General features: G+C 39.8%; 1 protein-coding gene across 1 annotated transcript in view; it reads left to right on the forward strand.

The window, feature by feature from the left end:
* Window positions 1-12,536, forward strand: part of LOC124019466 (ecto-NOX disulfide-thiol exchanger 2-like) — a gene marked incomplete at its 5' end in the record, with an annotated part of 91,762 nt that overhangs the window by 47,881 nt on the left and 31,345 nt on the right. The window lies entirely within an intron of this gene.

Consider the following 12,536-nt stretch of genomic DNA (forward strand, 5'->3'; position numbering starts at 1 on the left):
GAGAGAATACTGTGTGTGGTTCATGAGTTTGACTGGCTGTAAAGACTGCTGGGGTTTGAAATGTAAATACCATATCTGATTTGTGCTCTAATAAGAATGAAATTAGTTCAAAATGAGTTTCAATGTATGAGAAATGTTTCCGAAATAATTAAATCAGCTACCAGAGCCCAGGCTGTGGTAGACATTAATGACAGTTTATTCAGTTTCAAAAGTTTTACATTTCTCCTTTATCTCCTCTTATGGACCTCAGGATGGTAAGAGATGTGCTTACTGCCTATCAAACATTGACTGAGACATGTCATTTAAAAGGCCATTGAGAGACAGTCCAATCATTTAGATCACCATCCATAGAGAGAAATAAACTGGTCATTTCCAAAGCTATAGAGAAATAGACTGGTAATTTCAAAAGCTAGTGAGGGTAATTTCAAAAGCTAGTGCGGGAGATAAGTGTTTCCAGTTTCAGAGATTTTGTAGTTCGTTCCAGTCATTGGAAGCAGAGAACTGGAAGGAGAGACGGCCAAAGGAAGAATTGGTTTTGGGGGTGACTAGAGCGATATACCTGCTGGAGTGCGTGCTACAGTTGGGTGCTGCTATGGTGACCAGCAAGTTGAGATAAGGGGGGACAATACCTAGCAGGGTCTAGCAGACAAATCCAACCAGGAAGTGGGAAATCTGAGGTTTGTAGTTTCATTTAAGTGATTGCCTATCCAATATGCTGTGTCTATGGGGCCAGATTGCACTTCCCAAGGCTTCCAGCAGATGTCAACAGTCTCTATAAAGTTGTTTGAGGCTTCTATTGTGGAAGGGTGTCGAATAAGAGCTGTTTCAACAAGTGTAATAGGCTGAGGCCAATCAGTTGTTTACTGCGCGGTGCAGTGGGCCCGCCGTTCCTTCTTTTTCCTCTGTAATGAATACGCTATTGTCCGGTTGGAATATTATTGAAGATTTATTATAAAAAAGACCCTAAGAATTGATTGTAAACATCATTTGACATGTTTCTACAAAGTGTAATGGAACTGACTTTTCCTCTGGATTTTGCGCTCGTGCATTGTGCCTTTGGAATAGTGAACTAAACACGCAAACAAAACTGAGGTATTTGGACATAAAATGGATGTAATCGAACAAAACAAACATTTCTTGTGGAAGTGGGAGTCCTGGGAGTGTATTCCGACGAAGATCAGCAAAGGTAAGTGAAGATATATAATGCTATTTATGACTTTTGTTGACTCCACATTTTGGCGGCTAACTGTATGGCTTGCTTTTGTGGCTGAATGCTGTTCTCAGATTATTGAATATTGTGCTTTTGCTGTAAAGTTTTTTTTAAATCTGACACAGCGGTTGCATTTAGAACAAGTTTATCTTTAATTCTATGTAAAACATGTATCTTTCATTAAAGTTTATGATGAGTGTTTATGTTATTTGTTGTGGCTCTCTGCAATTTCTCCGGATGTTTTGGAGGCATTTCTGAACATGGCGCCAATGTAAACTGAGGTTTTTGGATATACATATGAACTTGATTGAACAAAACATACATGTATTGTGTAACATTGAGTCCTGGGAGTGTCATCTGATGAAGATCGTCAAAGGTCAGTGATTAATGTTATCTATATTTCTGCTTTATGTGACACCTCTTTTTGGTTGGAAAATGGCTGAATGCTTTCTGTGACTAGTTGCTGACCTAACATAATGATATGTTCTGCTTTCGCCGAAAAGCCTTTTGAAATCAGAAGCTGTGGTTGGATTAAGAGCTCCCCATCCCGGATCCAGGATCGTGACTACGGCTCAAACTCATTACCATAACGCACAATGCGAAAAAATATTCCTAAAAATATTTAACCTCCACACATTAACAAGTCCAATAGCTCAAATGAAAGATAAACATCTTGTTAATCTACCCAGCAAGTCAGATTTCTAAAATGTTTTACGGTGAAAACATAGCACATATTTATATTAGATCACCACCGAAACAAAAGGCAAGCGGCGGCCATTTTGTGAAAAAATAAAATTTAAAAGTAGGATTAAAAAATAAATAATTAACTAACCTTTTGAAAATCTTCATCAGATGACAGTAATATTACATGTTACACAGTACATTTTTTTTTTTCAATAATATGCCATTTATATCCATAAATCTCGGTTGACGACATTTCAAAAAAAAAATGCTACTCAAATGTCCGGAGAAATGATGATGGCTCCGACAGATAACGTCAGATAACAAGCAATAAACATGACTAAATATACATGTTCTACATATATTTACAAAGATACACTTCTTCTTAATGCAACCGCTGTATTACATTTATTTTTAACGTTACAGACATCGTTCACTGGGCTATACTATGAGTCGGCACTCAGATATTAGCAGTATGTCTCCTCTACGTTTGGAGTCCACAGAAACCCCAAATAACCACATAAATATTCCCTTACCTTTGATGTTCTTCCATCAGGAGTCATACTTACCCAATAAATTGTTTGGTTTCACGTTGTGTGTCCCTGTATTAGCATATGCTAACAGCTTCAGTTGAAATGCGTCAAAAATGACTTCTGGTCCAGCACTCTTGCACATCAAAACTTCCAATTTACATATTATATGTCGATTAAACTGGTCAAACGATGTGCAAAATCGAGCTTCATGATGTTTTTAGCATGTAGAACAAAGAGCAACGCTAACAGACAAACCGGCTTCAAATGCTGGATCATGGAAAAAGACGTACTCCAAATCGGCCACGCGCAATAGAGTGCATGATTTTCAGAGGGACACGAGCAATTTTGCCCGCCAAACGTGCAGGGCTCGTGGGATTCTCACAATGAACGTACCATTTGAAAGCAGACATCGCGCTGAACAGATAGAGACTGTTCCTGGATCGGTAGCTGCCTGGGTAGGGTGGGGGCCATGACGTCAAAGTTGACCCAACTTTTCCCTTCACAAGAGAGAGTTTGGGAGAAAGGCTGCCCTGAGAGTTCTGCTTTACATACAGACATAATTTAAAAGGTTTTAGAAACTTTAGAGTGTTTTCTATTCAATAATAAGTTTTATATGCATATATTTGTTATGCAGGTGAGTGAGGACCCAAAAGCGACTTAACAGAAACAGAGTTTATTCAAGTCCAAACAGAAAACGACAAATCCTGAATCCTTAACAGGAAATGTCCAAACGGGGAATAACAGAAATCCTCTAGTCTGTAGAGGGGAATAACAGGAGAAGCGGCCACAGACTGCAGGTCGCTTCGGGTAGGCGCAGGCCGTAGCTGACAGAGACACCTGCTCACTCGCAGCATCTGATGAAGGCAAAAAACACGACAGGACGGAACAAGAACACAGCACAGCAAACAAGGATCCGACAAGGACAGAAGCGGAAACAGAGAAAGAAATAGGGACTTAATCAGAGGGCAAAATAGGGGACAGGTGTGAAAGAGTAAACGAGGTAGTTAGGAGAATGAGGAACAGCTGGGAGCAGGAACGGAACGATAGAGAGAGAGAGAGGGATAGAGAGAGGGAAAGAACCTAATAAGACCAGCAGGGGGAAACGAATAGAAGAGAAAGCACAGGGACAAGACATGACAATCTATGACAAAACATGACAATATTAGCAATTTTGGGAAAAAATATTTTCAGTTTACTATGGGCACGCACTTTCTCCAACGGGGGCAGTATAGAGCCCTAGGCTTAAGTGTATCTTTAAAATGGTGTAAAATACTTGTATGGTTGAGGAATTTTAATTATGAGATTTCTGTTGTTTTGATTTGGCGCCCTGCAATTTCACTGGCTGTTGGCGAGGTGGGACACTAGCGTCCCGAACGATCCCAGAGAGGTTAAGAGCAGTTGGAGGACACGGAAGGAGAGTTGTATGGCATTGAAGCTCGTCTGGAGGGTTGTTAACACAGTATCCAAAGAAGGGCCAGAAGTATACAGAATGGTGTCGTCTGCTCAGAGGTGGATCAGAGAATCACCAACAGCAAGAGCGACATCATTGATGTATACAGAGAAGAGAGTCGGCCCAATAATTGAACCCTGAGGCACCCCCATAGAGACTGCCAGAGGCCCGGACAACAGGCCCTCCGATTTGACAGACTGAACTCTATCAGAGAAGTAGTTGGTGAACCAGGTGAAGCAATCATTTGAGAAACTAAGGCTATTGAGTCTGTCGATGAGGATGTGGTGATTGACAGAGTCGAAAGCCTTGGCCAGGTCAATGAATACAGCTGCACAGTATTGTTTCTTATCTTTTGCGGGTAAGATATCATTTAGGACCTTGAGCGTGGCTGCGGTGCACCCATGACCAGCTCTGAAACCAGATTGCATAGCGGAGAAGGTGCGGTGGGATTCGAAATGGTCGGTAATCTATTTGTTGACATGGCTTTCGAAGACCTTAGAAAGACAGGGTAGGATAGATATAGGTCTGTAACAGTTTGGGTCAAGAGTGTCCCCCCTTTGAAGAGGGGGATGACCGCAGCTGCTTTCCAATCTTTGGGAATCTCAGATGACATGAAAGAGAGGTTGAACAGGCTAGTAATAGGGGTTGCAACAATTTCAGCAGATCATTTTAGAAAGAAAGGGTCCAGATTGTCTAGCCCGGCTGATTTGTAGGGGTCCAGATTTTGCAGCTCTTTCAGAACATCAGCTGACTGGATTTGGGAGAAGGAGAACTACTAGAAATAATAGAACATTATGAAACATCTAAGAAGCCAGGCCTGGTATTTATAGCAGATTTTGAAGAGGCATTTGAAAAGGCATTTGGTAAGACTGGATTTTATTTATAAATGCCTGGATTTTTTCAATTTTGCTCATTCTCTTATAAAATGGGTAAAAAATAATGGAAAGCAACCCCAGGTGTAAAATCATAAATAACGGCTACTTCTCAGAGAGTTTTGAATTGTCAAGAGGAGTTAAACAAGGGTGTCCATAATCACCATATCTATTCGTTATGGCCATTGAAATGCTAGATCCATTAACAACATTAGAGGATTAGAAATCCAAGGCATAAAAACAAAGGTGTCCATGTATGCCCAATGACTCAAGTTTTACATTAAATCCGCAAGCTATATCCCTGCAATGTCTCATTGAAGATCTAGATAACTTTTCTGTACTCTATGGACTAAAACCTAATTATGATAAGTGTGCAATATTACCTATTGGATCTTTAAAAAATAAAACTTTGACATTACCCTGCAGTTTACCTATAAAATGGGCTGATGGTGAAGTAGACAGACTCAGTACTCATATCACAAAATATATAAATGAGCTCTCATCATTGAATTTCAGTAGAAAACTTAAAAATAGACAAGATCCTGCAACCATGGAGAGGTAAATACCTGTCTATTTATGGAAACATCGCCCTGATTAACTCCTTAGTCATATCTCAGTTTACTCACTTACTTATGGCGCTGACTACTCCTGATGATTCGTTTTTTCAAATCATATGAGCAAAACATATTTTGCTTTATCTGGGACGCTAAAACAAGACAAAATAAAGTGTGCCTATCTATATAATGAATAGGAATTGGGTGGGTGGGTTGAGATTATTAAATATAAAAGCACTAAACCTCCTCTCTAAAAGCTTCACTTATTCAAATGTTTTACTTGAACCCTAAATGTTTCTCAAGTAGATTACTAAGAAAGCTCATCCATTGTTTACAAATGGCCTTTTTGCCTTTGTGCAGATTGCCATGTCTCATTTTCGATTAATTTAAAATTATACTTTTTCAAAGTATCTACCTTTTTCAAACAAGTATTGCAGAGCTGGCTACAATTTCAATTTCATCCCCCTGAAAAGATAGAACAAATATTACAATAAATATTATGGATGATAAAATGTACTGGTTGATAAAATGCCTGTATTTATGGGAGAGATGTTTGAAAATGGTATTTTGTTCTTAAATGATTTTGTAAATTGGAATGGTAGAGTTATGTCCTTCATGGAGTTATCAGAATTGTACGGGAAGGTCTGCTCAATCCAAGAGTACAACCAATTGATGACAGCATTACCCCAAAAATGGAGGAGGCAGGTGGCAGCGAGCAGAGGTAGGGAACTGTCTGTCTGCCCAATATAAAGGATCAAATCTTGCGGAGGAATAAACATAGCATAAATGGGAAAGTATACCAGTTTCATTTGAGGACCAGGATGTTGTGAACTGTTCCATACAGATTGCAAAATAGTTGGGAAGAGATTTTTGATGTACCGATTCCATGGTACACGGTGTATGAGTTGATATATAAAACAATGCAAGATTCAAGACTTCGTGCTTTTCAGCTAAAATTATTATATAGAATTCTTTCCACCAACAAAATGTTGAATATGTGGGGCAAAAAATCGTCAAAGCTCTGCAGATGTTGTTGTGAGGATACAGAATCAATAGACCATTTATTTTGGTATTGCCCTCAGGTAGCCTGTTTCTGGTCTCAGGTTCAGGAATGGCTGAAAATGCATAGCATTGATCTAAAATGGACGCTATTAATAGTACTGTTAGGAGATCTGGAGAGACCGGTTCAGTCAATTACTAATATACTAATACTCTTAGTACAAATATTTATCTTGATTCTATACGAATCGATTCTATTTGATTAGAAAGATTGAAATGATATGTTAAACATCACAGCATAGTTGAAAGATATTTGTTTCATAGAAACCCAAAGAGGGTGGCCAGCAGAGATAGATGGGATGGGCTGAGGGTGTCCAGCAGAGATAGATGGGATGGGCTGAGGGTGTCCAGCAGAGATAGATGGGATGGGCTGAGGGTGTCCAGCAGAGATAGATGGGATGGGCTGAGGGTGTCCAGCAGAGATAGATGGGATGGGCTGAGGGTGTCCAGCAGAGATAGATGGGATGGGCTGAGGGAAGCTGAGGTTTGGGATGTGGAATTGAAGACGCGTGGGAGTGGAGTTGCTGTGCGGGAGACAGAATGATGGTCAAAGATAAAAGTAGTTTTTTTAAAGTCCAAATGCAACATAATAAAAAGTATGTTTGAATGACACTGAGGGGAAGTGTTTTTACAACTAATGTTGGTTTGCTTGAGGCTGATGCCGTGCAGGTGTTTGTACACATGCATATACACACACTCTCATTCAAATAAACGCATAGAAGAACATACACATACATGTAATAGTGCCAGACATGCACACAAACATATACAGTTGGCTTTGCTGTAATGATTTCAGTTGTCCTTGATGTCCTTTGTTATTATTTTATTTTATTTTTGTTTATTTATACATTTTTTGCATTTTTGTTTTCTGTTTTCTTCTGTCTTTTTATTTTTCTCTTTAGTTCATTCTCTTGGTTGTTGGTGCATTGGGGGGTTCTTGGGGGTGGGGAATGGAATTCATTGTATTTTATAATTTATTTTTCTACTTGGAGGGGGACTGTGGGAGTGGTCTCAAATGGTTGAGGGACAGCTATTGGGGAACTGTGGGAGGGGTCTCAAATGGTTGAGGGACAGCTATTGGGGGACTGTGGGAGTGGTCTCAAATGGTTGAGGGACAGCTATTGGGGAACTGTGGGAGGGGTCTCAAATGGTTGAGGGACAGCTATTGGGGAACTGTGGGAGGGGTCTCAAATGGTTGAGGGACAGCTATTGGGGAACTGTGGGAGGGGTCTCAAATGGTTGAGGGACAGCTATTGGGGAACTGTGGGAGGGGTCTCAAATGGTTGAGGGACAGCTATTGGGGAACTGTGGGAGAGGTCTCAAATGGTTGAGGGACAGCTATTGGGGAACTGTGGGAGGGGTCTCAAATGGTTGAGGGACAGCTATTGGGGAACTGTGGGGGGGATCTTGGGGGGTTCGGGTTCATGTTTTTTGGCCTAGTGGGAGATCTATCAACATGAGTCTGTTGGATGACTGGTATGATGTAGTTGTTGAGCGGCTTCACTGCAAGTATATTGTATGTTTTGGATGTTCAATAATAACAAATAAAAACTGAATGTTTTTTCTCAATCTCTTCATTCAAAGACTCAATCATGGACACTCTTACTGACAGTTGTGTCTGCTTTAACGTTGGCTGAGTAGGATTCCAGAGGGAGGGTTGACAAGAGCATGAGATTCCTGTTCAATCAGCTATTTAATTGGATAACGATAATACTGATATGAGAGAGTCTAATGGTGCGTGGTCCATATTTGATTTCTTCTTTTCCAATCGAAGACACATTTTCTCTTCTCTGCCTCCCGTAGCCACTTGGCTTGTTGTTTCATTGACTTTGTTCATTTGTCATTTTAGACCTGCTGGCTGGGTAATACATGTTATTTCATATCAAAGAGAGTCACATGGTTGTCAATATCTGGTTTAATAATGACGCTGTACATTAGAATGCCGCTAGGCACTGAAATGTGTCCACTTCCAGTGATCCATGGTAAATATGGTAATTAAAACATGTATACATGTAGAGATGAACCCCTTCCAGTGATCCATGGTATTATGGTAATTAAAACATGTATACATGTAGAGATGAACCCATTCCAGTGATCCATGGTAAATATGGTAATTAAAACATGTATACATGTAGAGATGAACCCCTTCCAGTGATTCATGGTAAATATGGTAATTAAAACATGTATACATGTAGAGATGAACCCCTTCCAGTGATCCATGGTAAATATGGTAATTAAAACATGTATACATGTAGAGATGAACCCCTTCCAGTGATCCATGGTAAATATGGTAATTAAAACATGTATACATGTAGAGATGAACCCCTTCCAGTGATCCATGGTAAATATGGTAATTAAAACATGTATACACGTAGAGATGAACCCATTCCAGTGATCCATGGTAAATATGGTAATTAAAACATGTATACACGTAGAGATGAACCCCTTCCAGTGATCCATGGTAAATATGGTAATTAAAACATGTATACACGTAGAGATGAACCCCTTCCAGTGATCCATGGTAAATATGGTAATTAAAACATGTATACACGTAGAGATGAACCCCTTCCAGTGATCCATGGTAAATATGGTAATTAAAACATGTATACACGTAGAGATGAACCCCTTCCAGTGATCCATGGTAAATATGGTAATTAAAACATGTATACATGTAGAGATGAACCCCTTCCAGTGATCCATGGTAAATATGGTAATTAAAACATGTATACATGTAGAGATGAACCCCTTCCAGTGATCCATGGTAAATATGGTAATTAAAACATGTATACATGTAGAGATGAACCCCTTCCAGTGATCCATGGTAAATATGGTAATTAAAACATGTATACACGTAGAGATGAACCCATTCCAGTGATCCATGGTAAATATTGTAATTAAAACATGTATACATGTAGAGATGAACCCATTCCAGTGATCCATGGTAAATATGGTAATTAAAACATGTATACACGTAGAGATGAACCCCTTCCAGTGATCCATGGGTAATACGGTAATTAAAACATGTATACACATAGAAATTAACCCCTTCCAGTGATCCATGGGTAATATGGTAATTCAAACATGTTGTCGTGTCATACTATCAACCAAAGACTTAGTTTTTATCAAAGATTCTCTGTAATTATTATTACGGGATTAAACTGATTAATCATGTAAATGTAATTAACTACGAAGTTGGGACACCAAGGAAAATATTCAGATTAAAAAGTTAGAATTTTCCTAATAAACCTTTTCAGATATTTTCATATCTGATCAATTAGTCCTCTAAATTAATTAATTAATTATTTTACCTCAAGTTAGTCTCATTCCAAACGTCATAAATAGTTGGTAATCTGCACGAACCCCGTCTTCACTATGAGTCATCCATACATCAATTGTCTTAAATCATTTATTTACTAACTAAGTAATTCACAGAAATGCATAAACAAACAATTGATAGTTACAAGGAAATGATAACAGTGTTTTCCTAGTGGGCTAAACCGGCATGGCGGCTTGTTGTACAAAAAGGAAGTGGGGGTCGACTGAAATAAGACAACACACAGTTGATAATTATAACAATTGAAATGCCAATCCTTTGCACATGAACGCTCACTCATTCGGGAACAAATGAGTGATCGTCTCTCTCTCTCTCTCTCTCTCTCTCTCTCTCTCTCTCTCTCTCTCTCTCTCTCTCTCTCTCTCTCTCTCTCTCTCTCTCGTGGTTAGAATGGATAGTTCAGAGTGACATTCATTCATTTAGTTATAGATGTTTCGGCGGTTGTCATTCTTCGCGTTCAATGATACCAAATTCCTAGCTGCAGACTAGTAATTAATATCAAAGACTTGTTCTTATTCTGTCGGTATCGACAGTCTAAGAGTTAACCACGTGGGATGGTTAAAAGATTCAGCAATCGTCTCAAACCTTGGCCCTCTTGTTATCGAGGTAAGCTGGTCTGCAACCTTTGTCCTCTCGTGATTGAGAGAAACATGGTCTGTTGAGAAATTATCAAGGTGGGATTTTATTCGGAATTGCAGAAAAGGGCCTGTCCCAGGATGCCCAACCCTAACTGGGCTCATGGGCGGTCCTCTGATTTAGTTAAATGGGAATTGTAGTTTCCTTCATTAAAAAGTCCAAAATCACATTACACAATTTTACAAACAGTATCATCCTCACTCATTCATCTTATACAACAATTAGATGTAAACCTCATATCTGAGGCTATTATATAGACAGCGTAATGGTAATGTGGCCGTACCGTCTCCCATGAGCCCCACAAAATTGCACCAAACGGACCAGTTCGTAGCTGGATCTTTTATACCTTCTCCAGAACATAAATTGTTGTTCGGACCTCAAGTTCTGTGAGGTGGAAGAAATTCCTTTGTTCTCTATGAAAACTCACTCTGTCTCTATACTGTGGCCATGAGGAGATAATCTCCTCCAGGAATTTACGACCTCTCTGACCACAGCAGCCTAATTGTAGGAGACAGCGAGAGGGGGATGGTACTCGCTGTACCCAAAGAGGGCAACGTCATGACAATGTATACACACAGAGATGATCCACTTCCAGTGATCCATGGTAATATTGTAATTAAAGCATGTATACATGCAGAGATGAACCCCTTCCAGTTATCCATGGGTAATATGGCAATTAAAGCATGTATACACGCAGAGATGAACCCCTTCCAGTTATCCATGGGTAATATGGCAATTAAAGCATGTATACACGCAGAGATGATCCCCTTCCAGTGATCCATGGTAATATTGTAATTAAAGCATGTATACACGCAGAGATGAACCCCTTCCAGTTATCCATGGGTAATATGGCAATTAAAGCATGTATACACGCAGAGATGAACCCCTTCCAGTTATCCATGGGTAATATGGCAATTAAAGCATGTGTACTCACAGAGATGGATCCCTGGAGACTCATCAACAGAAGATAGAGAAATCAATTTGAGGAAAGCGTTGCTAGATTTGTGGCCATTGTGGAATGATTGTGTGTGCTGCCAACTTGCCATGTTCAGGCAGATTTCTGCATGCCATCATCAGTTAACCCCAGTGCCCCATTCACTGTCCAATCTGTCACCAAGCATTATGTATTAAATCTTTTTCGGTTACTGTACCAACAACTGAATTTTGATCTGCCCGGAGTACCCCTGAAGTACCCTCTCATGTGCATTTTACCAGGAAGCTTATGGTCTCATGAGTCTTCTAGGACCCGTGGTTGGGAACCACTGTTCTAGTGCAGGTCATTCTATTAACAGACAATCTCATCACCAGGAGAACACATTTTATTCTCTCAGTGTCCCTTCATCTAGGACCACTGAAACAGGCTTCAGCTAGGACGAGTGAAACAGGCTCTATCTAGGACCACTGAATCAGGCTTCATCTAGGACCAGTGAAACAGGCTTCATCTAGGACCACTGAATCAGGCTCTATCTAAAACCATAGAATCAGGCTTTATCTAGGACCACTGAAACTGGCATGATCTAGGACCATTGAATCAGGCTTTATCTAATACCTTTTTTTGCACTGTTGGTTAGAGCCTGTAAGTAAGCATTTCACTGTAAGCATTCCATGCTGACCGTATTTGTGCTTTTGGTTCCATTGCTGAAAGAACATATCTATTTTCGTATTGATTTGTCCATGCCATTTGACTTTGCACACAAGGTCAGTACAGAATATTGACTGCATGACAACTCATGTATGAAGGACTTTATGTAGATTCGGTGCACGTGACAAATCAACTTTGATTTGATCTAAGACCACTGAATCAGGCTTCATCTAGGACCACTGAATCAGGATGTCAACCATTTTCATAGAAAATGGAGATGTGTGGAGATGTGTGGAGATGTGTGGAGACATTCACTGTGTGAATGTCAGTTGTGAACAGAGGACATTTTGACATCCAATTATGTTTGGTTCTTACTCATGGAAAGAACACAGATTAATATGTACTATATGTATCTGCTTGATCTGACCTGATTCTGTATCTGATTGCACATTACAACATACCCCCTCAAACTATTCAGGGCTTGTATATGTGATGTTGACCTCTCCTTCACGGTGTTATATAGTGGTCTTGCCAGAGGAGAAAGTGTGTCTGTACATTTGTGTGAGTGTGTCTGTCTGTTTGCATGGGTGTGTGACATGATTGTCAGTGACGGATTTTCTCATTT

This window comes from Oncorhynchus gorbuscha, unplaced genomic scaffold (genome assembly GCF_021184085.1).
Source record: "Oncorhynchus gorbuscha isolate QuinsamMale2020 ecotype Even-year unplaced genomic scaffold, OgorEven_v1.0 Un_scaffold_995, whole genome shotgun sequence".
NCBI classification, from domain to species: domain Eukaryota; kingdom Metazoa; phylum Chordata; class Actinopteri; order Salmoniformes; family Salmonidae; genus Oncorhynchus; species Oncorhynchus gorbuscha.